Source organism: Malaya genurostris, chromosome 3, assembly GCF_030247185.1.
Source record: "Malaya genurostris strain Urasoe2022 chromosome 3, Malgen_1.1, whole genome shotgun sequence".
Lineage (NCBI taxonomy): Eukaryota > Metazoa > Arthropoda > Insecta > Diptera > Culicidae > Malaya > Malaya genurostris.
The window spans coordinates 253,171,242-253,196,756 of NC_080572.1; the positions used below are offsets into that span (position 1 = coordinate 253,171,242).

The following is a 25,515-nucleotide window of genomic DNA, read 5'->3' on the forward strand; positions in this document are numbered from 1 at the left end:
TTATCCTTGTTTTAAATGTTTCAAATACTCAATTCTTACTATACAGAATATTCTGTCATTAACCATTTCAGTTATTTCAATTCTTATTTTGTTTCCCGTTTCATCTCAGACCCATCAGTTGGTTTAAATTTAACTGAGTGGTTTGAGTTAAACTGCTATCCGATAATAGTAATTCATTTTAAACTGCTAATGCACTGATGAGTCGAAGACGAACTGTATAAACAATATGGAAAATTATGTTCATTTTGCACGTACCAGTTATGTTGGTAGCCAAATCCCCCTGAGTGAATTTAAAGTAGCTAAATTTCATCAGTGTACCACTTTAAAAAGGGTTAAAACTTTTATTGTTCATTGCTCAGGTATAAATAATTCAAGCTTGGCAATCGAGTACAGATAGCAGTCGTTCTCTAGTGATACTGTTTATTTCCACTGTAGCCTTCAATTTTTGTTTGATTTGTAGGTCAATCCATCAAATTATACTAAAGCCTTATAAAACGATTTGTTATGAGTATTTCCGAAATTATGTGGTTAAGGATCAAGAGTAAACCAAGTTAACTTGTGTTGGTAATTTGTGTATTACGTACATTTTATTTGGCACGTATGTCATAGAATAGAATCGTAGCACCAGCCATGCAATGGTTCTGTACACTCTGAATCGGCTGCGAAGTCTGTTGAAACAAAAGGTCAAATTCCACTACAGGAATGTGATACCAAGGCTTTGCTTATGTCACAGATCTATGTGTTCATATATGCAGTGCAACGAGTTTATCAAAGTGACTTGCACGATTGAGTTTCAAACATTTTTTTTAACAATAATTTATTCTCAAATGATTGTTAAGCGTGACATTTTGGATGAAATATTAGTTTTGATCAATTTTCACCAACGTTTAATGGAAAATTGCTTACATTTTATGAACGTAGAATTTAATTCTTTAATTAAAAAGTTAGCAACACTGCTTCAATGAATTTGTATTAGATTGCGCTACACAAAATAAACAAAACTAGACATTTTCTGTTACAAAAGCGGTTTTCCGGAAAAATAAATGGTTTTACGACAACATTCCATATCCATTGCCTTTCGCGTGTTAAATAAAAGGTTTCTTTTTTTGCGGGATTACTTATAGAAGGTACGCAAATCTTTATATCGCAATAATTTCTGCAAGAGGAAATCCATATAGGAATGTGTTTGTTGCTAATCAAATGTGTCAGTGGAAGTAAGCTGAAACTGAAATAATTTTTCTCGAGCAGTTTTAAGGAAAACGGAAGATTTTCGCTTTTCTTGAATTGCAATTGAAAGTAGTATGAACCGATTGGTTTATTTTTTAACCATATGGAAGATTGATTGAGTAAAATCAGGGAAAGAAGTGCCGATATTTGTTTTTATGCACACATTGTTGACATTAGTCATTCGCTTGCAAAGAGTCTTGCTCCTTAATGTATGTTTTCGCAGTCTTATAATCCCAGAAACAGTACTCAAAAAAATTCAATAAAACATTTTTTTTAATATTACAGTAATATCAATGAAAAAATGGGACTGATTGAAAAACGAGAAATGACCACTAGGATAATTACAACAAATTTTTCTCAATGCAGTAGTATTTCCGATTCTATGCGTTTTTCATAAATTGTGATCTGCGGAGTGTGTATGTGGGCGTGTGTATTATGATGGGAAAAATTTTAGATTTTCAAAATCTTAGCTCGTTCGGTGAATTTATATTTACGCGTCCAAGACCTAAAGTTTCGTATGGAGAAACTTAAATTTACTATGCAAGAAATACTTTGAAGATTGCAAAACAATCCGACTTTTGTAGAAAAAGTTATTAAAGGAAAGCCGACACAAGTTCCACATAATAATTAGCTAAAACATTTACCGAATATAGTTTATTTCTGGCAATATATTCTACAACCCAAAAATCCTGGAACTAGAAAATTTTACTTTTGATGAAATCAGTTTTTGAATTAATGGTTATTTTCACTCCGTTCAACTGTTCTCACCAATACATCTGCAAAACATGCAAAACATTGAAAAGACTCGGAATAAAGTACCGAAAGAAGACACGAGCCCCGGGATATACTGACGCACAGATTTAAACATAAGTTTGAACAGAAAGTGATGCTGTACATTGTCATTTCCGAGAAAGGCATTTCTAAGCCATGATTCGAGCCATCTGGGTTGGCAATCAATCAAGATGTGTACCAGAACGAATGTTTGTAGAAAGTTTTGATCCCGTTTCTTCAAAAACATCATGCTGATTCTGTTTGGCCGGATAAAGCGTCATCGCATTGCGCCAAAAACACAATCGTTCAAGAATACCTATTCGATTGCATTTGTACCCAAAAACCACAACCCGATAAATCTACCTCAGTGTAGCCTAATCGAAGATTTCTTCGGGGTTTTGAGCTCCTTGGTGTACAAAAATAAGTGGAGAACCACGAATTGCTAACAGTTGATTGGTAGAATCAAGAGATGCATTCGCAAAGTTGACATGAAGGCCGTACATCGCTCCTGTTCCGACATCCAACGGAAGCTTCGCCGAACATCCGATTACGGACCGTTTTCAAATGTTCACTAATTTTTTACAAACAATGAACAATGTATCTTTAATTTCAATAAAACAGATCTTCTCCAAGTATGTTTGTCTTTTTTTGACAGCTTGAGAAAGAAATTCCAAAATTTTAGTTGCCGCCCGTTATGTTCGGTATTTTTAGTATTTTCGGCAGTTTTGTCGATTCCAATTGTTTCAGTGTTTCCATTATTCTCGGTTTTGTTTTTAAGTTCCCAAAATTTTCGATATTTTCGGAACTTTCGGTAGATATATTTGTTATTTTTTTAACCGTCGATTTTTTCATCGAATTTTAGGAATATTTTGTTTCGGTGTTTTTGAGTTTTTGGTTATTTCGGTATTATCTGAATGCTTAGTGTAATCAATATTTTCGGAGGACGGGTATAGCGTAATGGATTAGTCGATACCTTTCACGCAGTCCACCAGTGTTCGATCCCCAACCGCGCACATAGGTTCAGAGGAAGCGGGTCATTTCGACGAAAGCCATTTTGCCGAAAGTCGTTTCGCCGAATGCCATTTCACCGAAAGTCATTTCGCCTAAAGTCGTCTCGCTGAAAGGGTCATTGCGCCGAAAGAGACATTTCGCCGAAAGGGACATTTCGCCGAAAGGGACATTTCACCGAAAGGGACATTTCGCCAAAAGTGACATTTCGGCGAAAGGGGCATTTCGCCGAAAGGAACTTTTCACCGAAAAGGACAGCGGCGGCTTCTTGCATACAAACCTGTAACCGCTTCGTTTGCCCGGTCTACTCAAAGCTAGGTCTCTTTGCTTTAGTTAGGTCCGAACGAGTGGCAGCGAGGTCGGACAGCACACGAATCAAAACATTCGATTTTTTTCACTTAGTAAACGGAAAATACCACATACATTCGCTTGGTAGAAACGCCTATGCAATTGCTTTGATGCTTAGTGGCTAATAGTTAACAAGTTTTCTTGGGAACTACAATGGTAGGTCAACAAAACGGGCGTTAACGTTATCATCTTTCGTTTGTCTTTAATTTAAATCAATTCTAATAACGATTTCAAGACGTTTTCAGGATTCGGCGAAATGACCGTTTCGGCGAAATGGCATACGACGAAGTGACCCATTCAGCGAAATGTCAATCGGCGAAATAAATCTTTCGGCGAAATGGCATTTGGCAAAATGGCTTTCGGCGAAATGGTTTTCGGAGAAATGACCCTGATCCATTTTTTCACTTAGTAGACGGAAAATACCACATACACCTATGCAATTGCTTTGATGCTTAGTGGCTAATAGTCAACAAGTTTCCTTGGGAACTCTGTTTTTAGGTTCATGAATCAATCTTTATTCAAGAGTACAAGAATCAATCCTTATTCAAGAAGTACAATTGTAGGTCAACAAAACGGGATTAACGATCATTGATTTGTGTTTATTTTAAATCAATTCCAATTATAATATTGAGACAATTGCAGGAATTCGGCGAAGTAGCCCATTCGGCGAAGTGTCCCATTCGGCGAAATGTCATTCGGCGAAACGGCTTTCGGTGAAACGGCTTTCGGCGAAATGACCCTGATCCAGGTTAAGAAAGCTTTTCTGACCCGAAGAGGCAAATGACCTTAAAGTTAAAACCTCTATAATTGAAAAAAAAATTTATATTCTATATTTTTAGTAATTCGGTTATTTTCAGTATTTTCGGTAATCTTGTTTCTTTCGATATTTTTCTGTATATTCAGTATTTTTGGCAATTTCAATACTTTTGTTAGTTTCGGTATTATTGATATTTTCAGTGTTTTTACAACTCTCGGCATTTTTTTATCACTTTCGATATATTCGATATTTTTTAGTAGTTTCGGTACATTAAGCGATTTCAATACTAAAGGGAAAATATTTATGGTATTTTCAGTGTATTCGTTTATTGCGGTATTCTCTGAACGCATTTGTGGCATTTTTTTTCTGTATTCGGTATTTTCGGTTATTTTGTTTCTTTCGGTATTAATTGGTATTTTGGATATTACGGATACTTTCGTGTTTTCGGCATTTATGATTACAGGCATTTTCGATATTCTCGGTATTCTAAGCATTTTGGATACTTCGACCGTTTTCTGATTTCCGTTACTTTCAATATTTTCGATATACATGGTATTTTCAGAACTCTTGACATATTCAGTACACTTGCAAATTTGCGGTATTTTTGTTTATTTTGTATATTTTGGTATGCTTAATAGTGCCAGTATTTTCGGTGTATTTTGTACACTGAGATCTATTTTGATGCAATTTTTTAAGCGGTTTTTACACTGATTTCCAAAGTTACGCGATATTTTTGCTTGGTGACCTTTAGTGTATTCTCTGAATGTGTCTCATTTTTGGCATATTTGATATTTCCGGCAGTTTCGTAGTTTTTCAGAATATTCGATATTCGTTTTTAGGCTCTCTGCATCCTTAGTATAAAAGCAATTTTTCTATATTTTTTTTATTCCCGGCATTTTCGCTTCTCCCGAACATTCCGATAAATTCGGTATTCCGGCATTTGTGAACCAATTTTCTCTGTGTGGTTTTGGCATTTTTGGCATTTTCCGCATTTTCAGTATTAAATTACTAGTATTTTCGGTATTCTTGGCCTTTTTCGGTATTTTCAATTATTTTTTATACATCCAGAATTTCAAAATAGCAAAGTATTCAAGGAATTTTTGGAATTTTTAGCATATTATATTTTTTTGCCATTTTGTTCATTGATTATTCGATTGTATTTCTGGTAGTTTTGGTATTTTAGATATTTTTGTTTTTTTTTGCCATTTTTGCAATTCTTGTTATTTTGCCATTTTTGTTATTCTTGGTATTTGTGGTATTTTAGTTTTTTAGTATTTTGGCTATTTTCGCTATTTTTGCTATTTTTGCTATTTTTGTTATGTTTGCTACTTTTGTTATGTTTGCTATTTTTGCTATTTTTGCTATTTTTGCTATTTTTGCTATTTTTGCTATTTTTGCTATTTTTGCTATTTTTGCTATTTTTGCTATTTTTGCTATTTTTGCTATTTTTGCTATTTTTGCTATTTTTGCTATTTTTGCTATTTTTGCTATTTTTGCTATTTTTGCTATTTTTGCTATTTTTGCTATTTTTGCTATTTTTGCTATTTTTGCTATTTTTGCTATTTTTGCTATTTTTGCTATTTTTGCTATTTTTGCTATTTTTGCTATTTTTGCTATTTTTGCTATTTTTGCTATTTTTGCTATTTTTGCTATTTTTGCTATTTTTGCTATTTTTGCTATTTTTGCTATTTTTGCTATTTTTGCTATTTTTGCTATTTTTGCTATTTTTGCTATTTTTGCTATTTTTGCTATTTTTGCTATTTTTGCTATTTTTGCTATTTTTGCTATTTTTGCTATTTTTGCTATTTTTGCTATTTTTTGCTATTTTTGCCATTTTTGCTATTTTTGCTATTTTTGCTTATTTTGATAGTTTTTGCTGTTCACATCTGATGTTTACGTAATTTCTCTAGTTTGTGTTATTATAGCATTTTTAACCGTAAAATCATTCATCTTTTCGTGCCCAAAAACTATAATTGTTTTATATTTTACCATTTTTTGGAAATGTTTCGTTATTTTGTGCTATTTTGTTGGCTGGGTTTGCATTTTTGGTCTATTTCTTCTATTTCAGTTTTTCTTGCTGTCATTTATTGGTATTTTTAGTATTTGTCAAATTTTTGCTATACATGCAGTTATTGTAATTTTTGTTTTATATACGATCTCCGCTATTTTTACAATTGTATTTATTTTTGCTGTGTACCAACTCTAAATTCGTTTTATAGTAGCGTCGGTTTGTAACTGAAATCCCTTTCTCGCTTCATAAAGTTACAAGATGAAACGGACATATTACAAAACTTGATATAGACTCGCATTCATTGATCAGGTTCATTGGAATCATGTTTATAAACACCAACCTTGTAAACTGATTCACGTTCTTTTGCAGCCCTTATCAGTGACGTAATCACAATTTTACATAACCCGAATCTCTGTCTCCTTCGTAGCGTACGCTCCCGTTAACAGTCGTTCTTGCACTCACTTATCCGCAAACAACTCGGTTCTCAATTTTTCTCTCAATCGCGCTCTCAGCGGATGTCCTTCGCTCTTTGCAATACGGGGATATCCTTGCCATTGCTAGAGGCAGTGTGAAAATCTACCACTTTAGTCCTTCGCGTGAGTCCACCGTGAGCAAAAGGTGAAAAATCGAGCCCCGGAAGCGAATATCGCGTTGACTGTCAGATTATTTGAGTATTGCACTTTAACAACCTTCAAATAGTCAGAAGCTTTATCCCGTGCAACTGGAAACTGCTGTAGGTTGCGCAGAGTTGATAGAGTTATCAGCGGAAATGACAAAAAAATGAAACACAAAAGGGCGGATGAGTTTTCCTCTTCTCACTGGTTTGTCCGTAAATAACATGGCTGTGCAGTGAAGCAGTAACAGTAAAGTGTGAGCTGACGGCTGAGAAAGTAACAGGAGAATAAAGAAGGAAAAATTTTGGTCGAATTTCGGCCCACCCAGCGAATCGTAACGAGACAAACGTGCAGGTCTTCGGTATCGTAATAGGAAAAATTTCGGAGTGTTTTATTTTTTTTTTTTTTTGGAAACACAAATTCATGGCCGAAAATCTAGTATAATCCAGTGAAAAAGATCAAAATTTTCGAAAATAAAATAGGATAAATGTTTATGTGTTGGTGAGCAGTCAAAGGTAGACAAGCAGTGGAAAGCTGAACGATTCCAAGGATACAGTTTACGAGTGTGAAGGAATTTGCACAGCAGTGAGTCAATTGTGGGGGTGGTTTTAGCCATTATCAGTTTTTCTTACATTTTATCGTCTTAATGGCCTATTATAAACGAAGGATTTCCGTTTCCGAAAGGATATACAATGCAAAACGAAGAAAATTCAATACAGAAAGTAGCACCTCGAGCAAGAAATCAATGTCGCACTGAGTTTTCCATTTGGCCCCACACAAGTGAAGACATTCGTCACTTATACTAATGAAGTTCTCCCATGATGTGCGTACCAAAGAATGTTTTGTAGAATCCGCACGTAATCTTAGAAGTTCTGTTGTTGGGTAACGAAGACAGGCAGTAGCCAAATATAAAAGATGAATGGTAATTGAATGCGAATTTGTGTTGCCAGCGTTGTGAGCTTATGACAGATGGTTTTAGTGTTTCTGGCAAGTTATCAATTCATTCTGTGCCAGGTTTGATACAAACATTCTGCATAAGATATTGAACGGAAACGGATTTGTCAGTCCAGAAGTGGGAAAAATTTTGCCCAGTAATCACCCAAGCAGCGGTAGTAATGACGTAAACACAAATGGCTCCCACTCCTCCGGCATCACTGTATCCCTCCATTCTGTAAACGGTGGCCTTTGGAAGCCACCCATCTTTTCCATGTCCTACCGCCTCCTGTCTGCCCCCATTGCGCACGTTTTTCACTATTGTACACGAAGATAGATTTTCACACAGACATCGCGGCTATCAAGCTTGGCTGATTAGCAGGGACGACTTTTCCTATTTTCTTCGCTTCTTATGGGTCTTTTTCTGCTTACGCGCGCCGTCTACCGAACCTATATCCGTATAGCTTGAGACGGTACACGGGCGTACTCTTCCCTGCCGTCAGACACATTCGGCTCAAGGAAGATTATAAAAAAAAAATCCTTCCTTGGCTTGGCCGACCGCCACGAAGAACCGTTTCGCTCCGGGGGAAGTATCAGCTGGGTTGCCTCGGTGAAGCTTGGCTAGGAAAAAGTTGAATGATTTCCGTAGGACAGGAAAAACAACAACACAGAACAACTGAAAGCACTTTCGCTATATGGATTGTAGAAACTATTGTTAGTTATTTGGAACCTGGATGATATAGCTAGCGACTGAGTTACTGAGTTGTCTATCTGTCTGCAGCCAGTAGAAGAAGCTTTAATTTCAGCTCTTTTCCATTATCCCATCTTTTGTGTCGAACCACTGGTGCGGGGAAACCTTCTAAGGTGTTGAAAATTAAACATTAACATTGATAAGTCTTGTTACTTGGCACTTTGCTGTATTTTTGTTTTGTTTTTTACTACAATGAAATATACTCTAATTTAGCACAATATTCTCATTTTCGTATAATATTTATGATAATCTAGAGGTTTTTTCTACAGATTCAAAGTTTAGCACAACAAAAATAAGATGACTGAGCATCAAACCAATCTAAAATGATTTATAGACTATTGCTTTTGGCCTTCCTCTATAGAAAGGTATAAGAATAGCCGGCAAACCCGACTTTAAACGGAGACGAATTTTCTTAGTTATGGAAAAACCGATTTTAACAAGCATAAGTTCACTTAGCTTTCACTGTTGGGTCTTTGATCAAGTTCAAAGAACAAATGGCTGTGACTTCTGGTTCCGAAGAAATGATGGTATAAGTGACGTAACCGACGAAACGCGTTGTTTTTTACCGCTCTAATATATAAAAGGGTGCAAATATTTTGGAGTCACCTCTAATTTCGTAAAGCGACAATCAGTGCAGTAAAACTTCATTCAATTCAATCGAAACCGAATGTGAAACACACTGACGATCTCTCTACTGCAGGAAGCTTCACACTCTGACACACACACAACGTTCGCTGACGTACCAAACGGGCAGCATTCAGTTCTTCAATCGATTCTCTTCAAATCAAAGTTCAGTTTACCCGACGTCAGTTGATCTCTGTAAGTAACAAAATATCTCTTTCAATAGTGTGAGAGCGGCCTTCAAATGAGGTTTATGTAAACATTCGAATTGGTTCAAGATAATAGATGATAGGCAGACCAGGTAGCTGAAATATCAATTACAGAACACACATAACTTAATAGATTCCTCCTTCAGTTTTCATTTTTAATACTTTACTCCATTTATAATTCTATTCATTCGAACTAGCTTACTACCAACAGCGAAGACAATGAAGCAGCTAGACTACTTGGCACTTGAAACTGAGAAAACAAAACTTCAAATGACTAGGTACGATTATTCAACTGACGATGAATTCTGGGAGCGTCACTTGAAAATGAGCTTGAGCTTGAGCGACCACCCCTGGTTGCTACTCCGTTATTGATCGGGATTAGGAACCTGGGACTGGTAAATCATCCTTCAATGTACATCTTCTGGTGATCCCAGAATTCATTGATCAGTACCGGCGCCGGCCAGGCCCGAACCTAGATCGTCTAAGGAATGAGAAGGGATGTTAGTCCAACACTTGTTGTTACTAGAGGCCGTATGTTCTACTGCGCACTCCACAAGTGTCACGGGAGAAGGATATTTGTTAGTATAAATTTCAGTAATGGTAGTATTCGCTTGCGACCTAGTATGTTCTGGTTTCAAGATTCTCGGAAGCACCACTAAACTCACTTTCTTTCCGAGTGAAAGTTTCAACAATATCCGATACTGAAGTCCCGAGGAGTCTTGATTCACAGCTCTTATTCGTGGAAATTGAAGGAAACTTTGATATACTATCGCGTAACGAATAAAAACTTCCCTATTTTTTCTAAATGGAAATACATGCTACAAAATAAACGAGTGAATAGAATTTAGACAAAATAGTTGATTCATTGAAGTGACATATTTTAAAAATGTTTATGAAATCATTTTAAATCACCAAATAAAGGTCAACAGATTTCACACGCGACTTGATTTCTTATTATTTCCGCTTTATTGTTTAAATTATTTATTAAAATTATTAATTGGTTATATTGGTTGATCTGGGCAGCCGGCTACCGAGAGAAAATTATTAATTTATCAAACAAACAAGTATTTTTTACTATTTATTCAATATACCGCTATATGTTATCTCTATTATTAGCTTTGTAATATTAACGAATTTGCGCAATAGTTGATTTTTATCATTCAATTTATAATCTTGAAAGACAAGCAATAACATAGAAGAAGAAAACATCAAATAAAACTTCTGTAAAAGTTAGTCGTAAATTGATAAGTTGATTGAAGAGATAATTTAGTAAAATAGAGTAAGCAGAAGTGAAACGTTGAAAATATCTAATAACTGAAAGGAAAAAAGAACTCCTGCAATTGTCGCCTTTTACGACATGGAAGCAGGAACCCAGTTGATCTATTCTTGGCTCATTTTTTCCGCCGGATTCCACACGGCATCTGGGCTGGTACTGTCCGGAAAAGGATAATACGTACTATCAATCTCCTAGTGAACCCTCAGCCCCTCTGGGAGCTTCACTTGAAAATGGCAGCAAAAGTCAAATGAATTTGTCTCGATATGCTGACGATCAGTGGTCATAAATTTCATTTTCATCTGATATTATTCGATTGAAAATGAAATTTTACCACCTTGGCGGTTATGCTCAAAAGTTTAAGCACTTCAAAAAGGGCTGCCCGGTGCTTTCGGTTTGAAAATTTTCGATATTGAAAAATCACCATAGGAGGGAATACATAAAATTTCCAAAATCCAAATTTTGGTCTTAGAATTGCATGAAACGTAAAGATTTAGTGTAATCTCGAAAAAAAAATTTTTTTTGGAAAAAATCGACTTTCTGCCGACTTGTAACTTTTAGCATTAAAAAAAATCCATTTCGAAAATGGTGATTTTTCAAGATCTATGATTAGCATCACTCTGCTCATACAAAAAAGCAACGCAAATGTCAAGCGCTTGGATTGAGAAATGATGCCGATTATATGACATAAACGCTGAAGCTTACTTTTGCGAACTACTCGAATTAAGGGGTAGAATTTTCTAAAAATCGGTTTTTTTTTTCATTACGAAAGGTCATGTATGATCTTAAAAATAATATTCCAAAAGATGAAAAGCAGGAAAAATTCCTAGACGTCTTAATTTCGAGTTTTACCGGGAGACTCCGACTATTATACTCCACGTTTTTTGAGCTGGCCAGAAACATAAGTCAAGTAAATGTTGACCAATCGATTCAAACATTTTACAGAATTTTCTCGGTAGTTATCTCCACAGAGGTACGTAGAGGCTTTTGAAAATTGTGAATAGTTTTTTTATTAACATTTTTGTGATGAAAAAATGCGGTTTCATTTTCAAAGAGCTGCCATTTTACAGAAAATCAATTAATTGGGCACACTGTAATATGAGATTAGAAAATGTTTTGTTGTTTGTTCTAGATCGAAAATTGCGGGTGCTGAATTTCCGGTCCTCAAAATGTAGCAATTTCACGGAAATGCCGCCAAGCCGCCATTTTGTTTTTCACTCTTTAAAACTGATCATTTTTTTGTACTTAAATTCGGATTACTCCATTTTTTGGATCCCAAAATAATTCCCCAAAAAAGTCCTTTTTTTCTACAGTGGTGTAACCCTTTAATCTGGGTAAATTGGTGTCAAAAATGAGCCCAAATTATTGTAAGAAAGTATCTTAATAAACGGGCAAAAAAAAATCTTTTGTGACTGTTTTGATGAAAGAGAAAGGCATTATCACACCACTAAGTGGATTAAGAATAGGTTTTATTCCTTTCAGTTTATTAATTGTCTACCTCATTTCGGAATTTTTAAAGTTTACTTCCAATTCATGTTAACCAGTCATGATACTGTCTTCTGTTTTGTTGAATGTTTTTGAGATAGAATATTTGGTTTTCGAGTTATACGAAGTTTTATGTCAAAATCTTCTCTAGCCATAGACGGTCAATATCCGTCCATTTTGAACGGAGATATTGATATTTTTGTGTAAGTGAATTTGCCTCTATTCCAGCAGTATAAATTTTGAACGATGTGTGTTGAAGCGATGCACAGCGGGGAAAAACGAATAAAAAATTTCATAGAAATGTATATAAATATGTTCAAAGTAGGTTTTTCTTTTGCAATAATGGCCGTTGAATCGATTGATGGTAATTAGTATAGCGGCAAAATTCACTATCACCAATGTTGGGGTAAAACGATACAACATGATTCACGGCTTTCTACGTAAAATTAATCGATTTTAATCAACCGAAACCAGCCTCCTTTCGGAATGCGATAGAAAGTTTAGCCAATGATACAATTTATGAAATAAATTGGGGTAAAACGGGTTAAACGGGTCACGGGTACTGGCCATTCCCATTGTATATACTTGGATTGCTGAAGTTTTTAACATAATGGAGATCAATATAGATAGATTGTATTGAATCTGCTTCTGGATTGCAGATTGAATTTCAACTGAATATTATAACAGGAAAAAATGGGGTAGAACGGTACAACGAGTTTCCTGCTGCCATTAAAACTATATGCAAACGATTTGTTAAACTTTTCTACATCAGAAACACTCTATCCGGTCTTTTGCAAGTACGTCGGTTTTATGTTATATAGTAAAATTTGGTAACAATCCAATACAAAAAGGGAATTTGGGGTAAAATGAACATGATAGCGTTTAGTGCGGTCCTTATAAATACGTGGAATCGATTTTACTGACAATTTTACACCAAAAAAATGTTTTGTGGTCAGCTGTATCATGCCTCCAAGAAAGTCGTCGCGTTTTTGATCCATTTTTCCCCACTGGGCGATGCTTGCACAGCAAAATATTGTGAAATTTACAAGTGACGCAAATCCACGTATGACACAATTCATAAGAACGTAATTCGTACAACGACTGAATTGTACAAGAATAATTTAAATATGTGTCAAACATACCTCACTTTTCAAGCAGACTTGTCAACTTACATGTTTCTGCACTTAAAAAATACGTCAGAATGCATTAAATGTGTGTTAGATCTACGATAAAAATAAGTCATTTTTTATGCTCGAATATATCGGTCTCAAAAGATCTAAATTTACACGATTTTTTCTAGGTGTGTGGGAGCAAAGTGAAACACAACTATACTGTATTCAACTGTATCTAAGCATCCTTTTCATGACACTCTGTCTCGTTTTGATTTTAGCACGGTTCGTTTTCGGAAACATTGTCGTTGGGATGACATACCTTATGATAAAAAAGAACCGGAATTTTCATTTTCAAATTCTCGCGCTTGTCCAATCGGTAAACTTTTATTCTCTCAACGTTGGCAACACTTTTATATACATTCTGTCCAATTTTGACGCATATCGTACGATTAGTTTTTGTTTGGCCTCTATACAAAGAAGTTGAAAAATTTTCGTGGGCGATTTTTATAATGGATGAAAATTTAGAACGCTTTCGAAGCGCCATTCGGTCGATTGTTGTGCGGTTTCGACGTCATATTCATAGATCCACACCTCATCACCAGTTATGATGCATTCGATGAATGTGGGGTCACTATCTGCGTTGGAAATCATCTTTTTGGCCACATCAACACGACGCTGTTTTTGAATGAAAATCAGCTTTTTTGGCACCAACCGAGAAGCGACGCGTTTCAAACCCAAAACATATGTTAAAATGTGTTCGGCTGATCCATAAGAGATGCCCAACAACACAGCGATCTCACTAATCGGTACAGAACGATTTTGCAACACGATTTGCTTCGCCGATTCAATGTTTTCTTCAGTAACAGATGTTGTTGGGCGGCCAGGGATCTCATCATGATCCAAGCTTGTACGACCACCTTTGAAGCGTTTATACCACTCGTATGCCTGTGTTTTTCCTAGACACGATTCACCAAAGGCCTTTTCTAACATTTTCAATGTATCGGAACACTTAAATCCATTTGCAACACAAAATTTGATGCACGCACGTTGCTCTAAATTTTCATCCATTATAAAAATCGCCACCCGAAAATTTTTCAACTTCTTTGTATAGACACCAAACAAAAACTAATCGTACGAAATTCGTCAAAATTTGACAGAATGTGTATGAAAGTGTTGCCAACGTTGAGACAATAAAAATTTACCGATTGGACAATCGCGGGAATTTTAAAATGAAAATTCCGGTTCTTTTTTGATCATAAGGTATGTATTAGAAAAGTGACAGTATTTTCGAAATAATTTTATATTTGTATTGGTTTAAACTGTTTACTACAATAACTGCTTAAAGAACGAAACTTCTCACACCCCTATACCATTCATTTTCTCGCCTATAGCGAAATTATTCATGTGTTACAGATCAAAATCTTTGACATAAGCTGTGTACTGCTCATTCGGTTCATAAGCGAGAGAAGTGAATGCTGAGTGTGATACTTGTTGTGTTCGACTGATTACCTACACTCAAATAAAAATCAACGTTCGATTCACTTGAAAAATCACGTATAATGATTTCAAATGTCAAATTGAATATTTTACGTGACGAAAATGAATGTTATACGAACACCCCCTAAAATGAATACTGTCATCACATAAGGTTTACGTGAATTGACCAAATGTCAAACAATCTACGTGAATTTCCGCTGTGAAAAAATTCGATTTCCAAAATGACAAACAGTGGCCTTCGAAGTGTGAGTAGTGTAAATATTTGCGAGAAATGTTATTTAATTACAATTTTTTACTACATCGACCGAACCATTCCAGTATGAAAGTTTCCATGTGTTCGACTAGACCGAGTGCCTGCGTGAGCCCAGAAGTGTGCCCGCTTCTGCCGAATGCTTCAAACAGGCCGTTGATCCACCGAAAAACGAGTTCAAAATCGAATGGCAGTGATAACAAAAACGATTTCTGGAGGCTTGTCGATTCGAGATTCTTTTTTTTGCTTTTTATTTTCAGCCATTGGCATTCTATGCTAATTTTCTGAAATAAATGTTTTATTTTTCATGGTATTTTTCTTTTCAAAGATTTATATAAAAATCTCAAATATTTCCCTTTCGACTTCAACCAATATATAAAATAGTAGTTCTCTGGTATCTAAATTTGATATGAACTGATAGGTAAATGTGATATGAAGTACATTACATTTTACCTATGAAACACGTAACTTATACTGAATTATGCATTAAACAGCTTTTAAATACCAGTCCATTAAAACCTACGTGAAAAGTAGGGTGGAAAATGTTCACATAACTTCTCACGTAACTATGACATGATTATTATTTTGAGTGTATACATCTATGAAATTCCATTAAAAACTCTTCATTACTCCAATAGATACATGGCAGTTCCCATAGACAGTACAAATTTTGGCTATTCATTACAATACACTACAACTTTATAAGTTGAAGAATCCGATTAGTTGTTATGAATCCCATAAAATGCTCTTTTTTTAATATTCTCATGAATTTCGAGTTTTCCTAATCAAGCAGCCAAAACCGAGCAGATTCTTAGAAATTTTATTTTATTGAAATCTTTTGTTTTCAACTTATGACTTATACATTGCTATATGATTCAGATACAACAATTTTCCAAATATGTTTTAACACTTTCCAAAAGGTGCTCCTAAAAATTAAAAAATACGAATATTTTGCGTTGAAAATTGAAAATATTTGGTTTAATTTTTCACATGTGATACGTCGGTCGTCGCCATCATCATCATTATCGTTCCAAATTTTTGGTTTGACTCGACATAAATGTATAGGATGTTGCACGAAAAAATTGGAACTTAAAAATGCAGTAATAAAAAAACCGTTTTGTTGGATTTCAATGATTATACAATTATTTGAAAGGTTGATTTAGAGAATTTATTTATGAAAAATGTTCATTTTGATTAGGACGGCGCCACGTGCCACACAGCCAACGAAACAATCGATGCTCTGTGAACAATCTTTAAAAATCGAACAGAAATTGTGGCCTCCGAAAAGCTGCGATTTTACGCCGCTGGATTATTTTCTTTGAGGAGCGGTTAAAGCTAAATGTTACGCCAACCATCCAGAACCAAATGGAGACCTTTAGTTGCTATTGATGACATAAGGTCAGAAACAATTGAAAATGTACTCCAAAATTGGGTGGATCGGATTGGCTACTGCCAAGCCAGCCGTGGGAGTCATTTGAACGAAATTATTTTTTCAAAAAATTATCATGAAATCTATCAAACCGTTTTATGTTTTTTAAGCATTTTTAAATTCGATTTTTTTCGTGGGACACCCGAACAAAACATTATGAAAACGGACAAGCAGATGATTTAACCTGAAGCCACCGAAGTGTCGCTCAAATGTAGTAGCAGTTGGCCAAATCTAACCAAAGATTTACAAGTTATTTGTGTGCTATTGATGAATGGTGGAATGCTTTGTTTTCAAGCACTCTCCATTGTTCTGAGATTCATTCGACTTCAGATTTCTTTCCAACACAGCTGCTAGTCGCTTACCAAATCTGGAAGGAGAGGTTGATGGCCTTAGGGTTAAAATCACAATAATTGAAAAAAAACAATTGAAAAGGCAGTTTTAATCCACCTCATATAACTCATATTTTCATAAACATTACTAAGGGATTCTTTAAAAAAAACTTTTCTTTGAACAAGAACATTCATTTTGTCATAACCTTTTCAATTAGTTTGGAGCCGAATTTAGAAGGATTCTTCAGGTTTCGCTTTCAATGACGGTTTGAAATTTTAAATACTTCACCCTGTTGTTCCGGAATCGGAAGCCAATAGCAGTTTATGTACTCTAAAACCTTTCCTTTTAGTCTAAGTTTTTTTCATTTAAGTCTAAGTTTTTGAAAAACGGCTCAGCTTTTATAGATTTTGACCACTAAGGTTTGTTTGTGATGAAATTTGAACAGATTATATCTGGAATAAAAAAAACTTTGATGTTAGTTCATTCCAAGATGCATTTTTTATTCATTTAGTTCTGCATCATTAGTAAAGTTAAAACTAATTACAGTTACTTAATTAAGCTGCATGGAGAAATTACGGGTCTGTGAAGACTGCTACGTTGACGATTTAGCTGCTTTTGTTCAAGATTTTTGAGTTTTTTTGATCTACAGTTCCGGCTTGTTGTTTATATTGAGAGAGTTCTCTATTCACAAGAGCCCAATACTGTCAGGTGGATTCGTCTCTTTCGGTACAACATGAACTCCATTCACTTTATACCTTTCCAAAACATTTTTGAAGTAGCGACAATATGCCAAATCAAGCCAGAATAGCGAGGGATCGTCATAGCTGCGCATGAATGGTAACGATCGTTCCCGTAGGCATTCTTCACGGTATATTTTCTTGTTTACAGTTTCGACTTTTGTATGTATTTCGCCGCGGCAGCATGGGTCATTTTGGGACCTTTCGGGTGCGAGCACAAAAAACGGCTCGAAGCGCGAAGCGTACGCAGTACTCATTTTGAAAAAATGCTGAGATCGAATTGTAAACAATAGTCAACTGGTTTATACTCGCATTGCATGAAGGACACTACTGCCCTCTGTGTTAAAATAAAAATCACACCATTCCCCTTTACTGATCGCGTAGATCAGTAGAGTGTCCACGCTCTTATGTAGTAGTAATAATAAGAAATTTTTCGCTTTTCAGAAGTATGGATTTTTCTTTTCTTTTTATTGATACATTTCGGCAAATATCAGTCTTATATTGCAATAAAAATGTGTGTCTGTATTGAAAAATTCAGCTCAGTTTCAGGTTACCATTATCAGAAAAGATCAAATTAAAATTTTCTCCTCTCCAATTGATGCACTCGTAACATCGTCCAAACACTTATTTCACTAGATTATTTTGAAAGGCGGCACTCCACTTTACCGTAGATCGAATAAATTCCGCTGAACATTTCCGGCCTTCCAGTGTCTACAAAGTGTAAACGCATATGGCGATAACAATTCGAAATCAGGGACAGCCCCTGATCTTGCGATTTGTGAAAATACTGTCGGTACTAATAGATGAGGGTGCTTCGAGCTAGTATGTTTCTGGTTCGATAAACAATATTAAACAAATAAACCGTGCAATATTCTACACACATTCATAAATAATCGGATTTTCAAAGGCTGCGCAAGGTCGCGCAGTCTGTTTATAGATTCAGGTATTATTATTTTCACTTGACATAACATATCGATTTTTCCATTTGTTCGCATACACGAACGGTTGCGTTTTCAAATTTTTTTTGGCATGCGACCGAGAGTGGAAGCATTGGCAGGGAAAGCAAAACAAGACCAAAAAAGCAGCTACAGAAAGGCAAAGAGTGGAGCTCACCGAAAAAGAACTAACCTTCGATGAACAAGCCGTTAACTCAAAACAAGAAATTTATCGTTGAAAATGTTGTTAAAATTAATCTCAAAAATAAATCATCGTCCCAACCAACACTCTCGAAATTTCTGAATCGGAACATAAATTCAAAGGAAAATGACAAAGGAATATACTGACGACACTAATCTCTTTTTTTGCAAAACTAATTATAATAATAATGACCGTACGACAACCGTGCGATGAAAAACACGGCAGCTTGACTTACACACCCAATTCAGCCCAATTGAGTACTCACAGGTACAGGTGACAACCGCATTGGCAAAGCACATGACGAAGAGCCGTATGGAAATACGGATCACGCGAAACCCTCCCTGGAAATGTTGAAAATGTGACCAATAAGAATCAGAACAGTAACGATGCGTTTTTGCCCCTGCAGTAATGATTTGAATAATTTTGCAATTAAATAATTGCACTTCAGTTGAAGTATGCACTGAATGTCTAGTGCGAGCAGCTTGACCAGGTGACAGAACTATAAAACAGCGCCCATTGAAAGCCCGGGACAGTCCGCGTCGCGTGCAATTGATCACTAGTAGTAAAAGTGGTAACCAAACAGTGTTGATTTTTCGATACGATTTCGTTTGTAATTGTTTGTCTAAGGGGAAAACGTTCCAGCATGCAATATCGTAATTTACCACATGAAAACCAACGTGAACGTTGCTCAACAAAAAGCGGGAGTGGAAATATGATTTATTAAGTTTCCTTTCCGTTAGTTTTTGAATTGGATAATTGAAGAATTACAATCAAGCTCATAATCGTAATTCACAGGAAGTAACATTTTCTACGATTCGGAAGGTTTTATCCAACTGAGAATTGTTACATTGCATTACTAAATGGCTCAACATGGCATTACGTTTCGAATGTTTTCATGAGCAAACAGGAAGCCAAATCATGTGGCACCATCCAACTGATGTGTTTATGAATTCACTGTAATTTGAAACCAGAGAAGTAGTAGAAAAATTAAAACTGCCGTAGTCTTGTAGTCGCTCTAAATAACTACAATAATTTCAAGTTCCCACGCAAAAAAAAAAACATACATGGAGAACCCCCAGATCATAAAAAGACAATATTGCTGTTGTTGTGTAATTTAATTGTAAGCAGAGAATAAAAAACCCTTCTTAATCCACCTAGTGGTGTGATAATGCCTTTCTCTTCTTTCATAACAGTCTCATGAAAATATATTTCATACTTTTATTAAATAATTTCGGATACTAATTTTGACACCAATTGATTCAGATTGATTCAAGTAGTTCACAAAAGCATGCTTCAGTGTTTATGTCACACAGTCAGCATCATTTTCCCAAACTAGTGCTTGACATTTTCGCCTATTTGTATGAGAAGAGTGATGCTAATCTAAAATCTAAATAAATAAATAAATAAATAAATAAATAAAAAACCCTTCTTAGTCCACTTAGTGGAATTTTCATATATCTTGAAAAATCACCATAGAGGGGGGGGGAAGAGGTCGGTGGGTTTAACATGAAATTTTCGAAATCGAAAAAAAAAATTTTGATGCCAAAAGGCTTAGAATTTCATGAAACGTCGAGATTCAGTTTCATCTCAAAAAAAAAAAATTTGAAAAAATCGACTTAAAAAAATTTTTTTTTAAATAACACTAAATCTCGACATTTCATGCAATTTTAAGATATTTGGCATAAAAAAAATTTTTCAATTTCGGAAATTTCATGTACTCCCCCCTATGGTGCTTTTTCAAGATCGAAAATTTTCAAACTTTAACCGCTGGGCAGCACCCCTTACCCATGTCCGATTTAGCACAAATTTTTCATGAGGACTTTTTTCGAGGTGCTTAAACTTTTAATGCAGTAGCGCTTGACGAAATTAGAAGTAATCCCAAAATATTGGCACCCTTGTATACATTAGAGCGGTAAAAAACAACGTGTTTTGTCTGTTACGTCACTTATACCATTATATCTCCGGAACCGAAAGTCACAGCCATTTGATCTTCGAACTTGATCAATAACCCGACAGTACCTTTCAAACGAGCGTAAGTTTGTTCAAATCGGTTCAGCCATCTCTGAGAAAATTGAGCGCGTATAAATATCTTCGAAAAGTGCACACACACACACATACACACACACACACACACACACACATTTTCCTATCTCGTCGAACTGAGTCGAATGGTATATAACACTATGGGTCTCCGAGGCTCCATTAAAAAGTCGGTTTTTCCAGCAATTCTAATACCTTTCTATAGAGAAAGCCAAAAAGCAAAGCACAAAACAACAAAAAAACTCTTCATTGCACCAGAAACATTAGACTCTCATTGAAAATCTTGAAACTTTTCTTATGTAAGAGACGTGAGTAATTGTACACAAAACAAGATAAAAGGTAATCGTAAAACGAGTTATGATTGATCTGACTAAATGCATCTGCAATATAACTAACTGTGTGAAATTTATACTGCGAGTAAAGACTGTACTCGACAAAATGCAACCCTTCCTCTTGTGTATAGCATTGAGTAAAAATGAAATTTGGGGTAAAACCAGTTCACAGTGTAATGTTTACATATGTTAAATTTCGTCTCAATCTGTCAAGTGGTTATCGTGATGGCTTCTGTGCAAGAAGTGCTTCGCCGAAAAATGACTCTGAAAGAATGAAACATTTTCTTTTGAACATTGAGTAAAAATTAAAATTTTATTTATACTAGTTCCGAGTGTAATGTTTACATGTGTCAAATTTCATCGCAATCGAGATGGTTATCGAGATGGCTTCTGTGCAGAGAAAATGAAGGATCGCGAACAGTTGAGAATCGAGAATCCAATCGTGTCCCATGTGGCGAAATCATTCAAAGAAACCCAGACGACCTATTTTTTGTCGATTATGAAGGGCAAGCTCTGGACAACAGGAATGCTCTTCAAAAACATCAAGGATTTGAAGAAAGAGTGGATGGAAGTGTGTAAAACATATGGCTAAAGTTTTACACAATATGATGGGTATCATTAAGTCCAAGGTGCTAGCATTTATCCTAGGAAAGAAAGTTGAATAAACCAACTTTGCAAAAAATAGTGCATAAGTGTCTATTTGTTCATTAGGAGTATCAAAAGTATCCAATTTAAATAAATCATTTTTTTTTTCGAAAAAAGGCTTATTTACAAATACATTATTTCAGACAATTTTAGAAAATAGGTACTTTACGCTTAAAAATTACTGCTGAAATGCACATTCAAGAAAATACAAATATTATTACTTCGATAGTACACCCAAACCTCCGTTCACGCACACTTTTTTTACGTTTCCTCTTTTTACGTAACTCTTTTTACAAACCTACTTCGTTCAAAGAGGCTTTTGCATATAATGACTAAGATTTCCAGTTCATTTATATACCACGAAAACTAATACAATATGGGAATTTTCGGAACGGGTTTGAGCATATTCCGGAAAATGATGTTTGAGGTATTTTGGAAATCCATGATGGCGACTTCCGGTTAATCGATATTCGTTACAAACCATCAGAATATGGGTGGTTTTGGAACGGGTTTGATGAGTAAATATCGGAAAACGATGTTTGAGGTAGTTCTAAAATCCAAGATGGCAACTTCCGGTTTATCGATATACCTTAAAACCCTTACAATATAGGTATTTTCGGAACGGGTTTGATGATTATATATCAGAAAACGATGTTCGAGGTGGTTTTGAATTCCAAGATGGCGGCTTCCGGTTTATTGATATTCTTTAAAACCCTTACAATATAGGTATTTTCGGAACGGGTTTGATGAGTAGATGTCGGAAAACGATATTTGAGGTGGTTCTAGAATCCAAGATGGCGACTTTCCGTTTATTTATAATCCTTGAATGCCATTATAACATGGATACTTTTGGATCGGATTTGATAATTAGATACCGGAAATTGATGTTGCCTTTCAAAAATTAATATGGTTAGTTTAGGTGTATTGATAAACCATGAAGACCATTACGATATGGTTACACGGGCAAAATTCTGATTCTAGGAATGATAAAAACGAGTCATGATTTGGGGAAAATAATATATTTTCATGTTATGATAATACACCATGGTTAAAATTTCTCGGATCATGATCCATTCGGACTAATTTCGATGAAATTTAAACGTAACGCACTTGAAGTTGTTGGGCATAACTTCAGGCGTGTTTATGCTTCAATGGTAATTTTTGCAACATAAATTCAGACGTTATGTGTGATTTTTGCAACGATGGTCATTTTGCAATATAAATTCAGTGCCTAAAAATTAAATTGCTCCTTGAAGCACGGCGAACTTCTTATAAAATGAAAATATTCTGTTTTCTGTTTTTGAAAAACGACGACGCAAGAGATAACGTGTTTACTTGCGTTCATTACTTCAGTTTTGATTTTTAGTTTCAGAATTTAAACAATTAAACGAACTGCATGAGAAAACACGAGTGAATCAAGCCTCTTAAAATGAAACTCTATGACGAATTCTTTCAAAAAAATCGTCTTATTCATAATGTTTAGGTGCATCAATACAGCGTGTGTTGTTATATCTTTGAAACAAATTAATCAAAGTGGTTGAACAAAATATTTCTCTGATTTTCGTTATATGGTTTTCCAAATTAACAATCGAATTAAACGCTAGCTCTCGGAATGTTATTCTAGCAACAACTATCACATCAAATATGTAAGAATACATTCGAACAAAATGTAACATTGATGTTTTTCAAATGAAAAGTGTAGCCGAGCTTAGTCTCTTATGATGTCAATTTTCGGTTTATTATCTTTATTTTTATGTTATGTAGGTAAAACAACACGATTATTAAATAACATGCTTCAGGATCAAGTAAACATTTTCAGTAGGTCTTGCTTTTCAATGTCTGCTTTTTGATCTACCATTAATCTATTAATCTATCACATCACTTGAGGCAGAGGGTTCAAAGTGATATCCAGGTAGAAAATTAGAGTTACGAGCTTTGAAAGAAATGCATTCTTCAAGTAACGCATTTTCGAGCCATGATTAATTTTCATGGGAGAAGAGTTATTGCTCATGGTGTCATGATAAGTTAAAATGATTGGTTTCATGATTTTCTAATCATAACAGCAATGACGGATTTCTTTCCGTGTATATACCATTTGAAAAGAATATGTGTTCATATGATTTTTTCAATCGGTGTTTTACTCGATACCACCAATTCACCGATATTGTTTAAATATTGTACTATATGAATAATTTCGAGAAAAAAAACATAACAGGTAGAAAAACAGGTCTACAAAGCTTGTTTAAGTGCCTTGCATTATAATTTTATATTGTTATAGTCATATTGTATCTTGTATCTTGGAAAGCAAAACCACCTCAAACATCTTTCTCTCACATCTACCCATCAATTTCGAAAATATCCATATTGTAGGAGTTCTTAAGAAATATCAATAAACCAGAAATCTTGGATTTTGAAACGACCCCAAACATTATTTTCTTGCACCCAACGGGTTTGAGGAGCATATTCCGGAAAATGATGTTTGAGGTATTTTGGAAATCCAAAATGGCGACTTCCGGTTAATCGATATTCGTTACAAACCATCAGAATATGGGTGTTTTTGGAACGGGTTTGATGAGTAAATATCGGAAAACGATGTTTGAGGTAGTTCTAAAATCCAAGATGGCAACTTCCGGTTTATCGATATACCTTAAAACCCTTACAATATAGGTATTTTCGGAACGGGTTTGATGATTATATATCAGAAAACGATGTTCGAGGTGGTTTTGAATTCCAAGATGGCGGCTTCCGGTTTATTGATATTCTTTAAAACCCTTACAATATAGGTATTTTCGGAACGGGTTTGATGAGTAGATGTCGGAAAACGATATTTGAGGTGGTTCTAGAATCCAAGATGGCGACTTTCCGTTTATTTATAATCCTTGAATGCCATTATAACATGGATACTTTTGGATCGGATTTGATAATTAGATACCGGAAATTGATGTTGCCTTTCAAAAATTAATATGGTTAGTTTAGGTGTATTGATAAACCATGAAGACCATTACGATATGGTTACACGGGCAAAATTCTGATTCTAGGAATGATAAAAACGAGTCATGATTTGGGGAAAATAATATATTTTCATGTTATGATAATACACCATGGTTAAAATTTCTCGGATCATGATTCATTCGGACTAATTTCGATGAAATTTAAACGTAACGCACTTGAAGTTGTTGGGCATAACTTCAGGCGTGTTTATGCTTCAATGGTAATTTTTGCAACATAAATTCAGACGTTATGTGTGATTTTTGCAACGATGGTCATTTTGCAATATAAATTCAGTGCCTAAAAATTAAATTGCTCCTTGAAGCACGGCGAACTTCTTATAAAATGAAAATATTCTGTTTTCTGTTTTTGAAAAACGACGACGCAAGAGATAACGTGTTTACTTGCGTTCATTACTTCAGTTTTGATTTTTAGTTTCAGAATTTAAACAATTAAACGAACTGCATGAGAAAACACGAGTGAATCAAGCCTCTTAAAATGAAACTCTATGACGAATTCTTTCAAAAAAATCGTCTTATTCATAATGTTTAGGTGCATCAATACAGCCTGTGTTGTTATATCTTTGAAACAAATTAATCAAAGTGGTTGAACAAAATATTTCTCTGATTTTCGTTATATGGTTTTCCAAATTAACAATCGAATTAAACGCTAGCTCTCGGAATGTTATTCTAGCAACAACTATCACATCAAATATGTAAGAATACATTCGAACAAAATGTAACATTGATGTTTTTCAAATGAAAAGTGTAGCCGAGCTTAGTCTCTTATGATGTCAATTTTCGGTTTATTATCTTTATTTTTATGTTATGTAGGTAAAACAACACGATTATTAAATAACATGCTTCAGGATCAAGTAAACATTTTCAGTAGGTCTTGCTTTTCAATGTCTGCTTTTTGATTTACCATTAATCTATTAATCTATCACATCACTTGAGGCAGAGGGTTCAAAGTGATATCCAGGTAGAAAATTAGAGTTACGAGCTTTGAAA

At 35.0% G+C, this 25,515-nt stretch overlaps 1 protein-coding gene across 2 annotated transcripts in view; it reads left to right on the forward strand.

Moving 5' to 3' along the window:
- Nucleotides 1–6,698: 6,698 nt before the first annotated feature.
- Nucleotides 6,699–25,515, forward strand: part of LOC131439318 (G-protein coupled receptor 52) — a 46,415-nt gene continuing 27,598 nt past the window's right edge. For both annotated transcript variants that reach the window (XM_058610204.1, XM_058610205.1), the window contains exon 1: nucleotides 6,699–7,321. The gene's annotated coding sequence lies outside the window, so the exon portion shown is untranslated. The remainder of the gene's footprint in view (nucleotides 7,322–25,515) is intronic.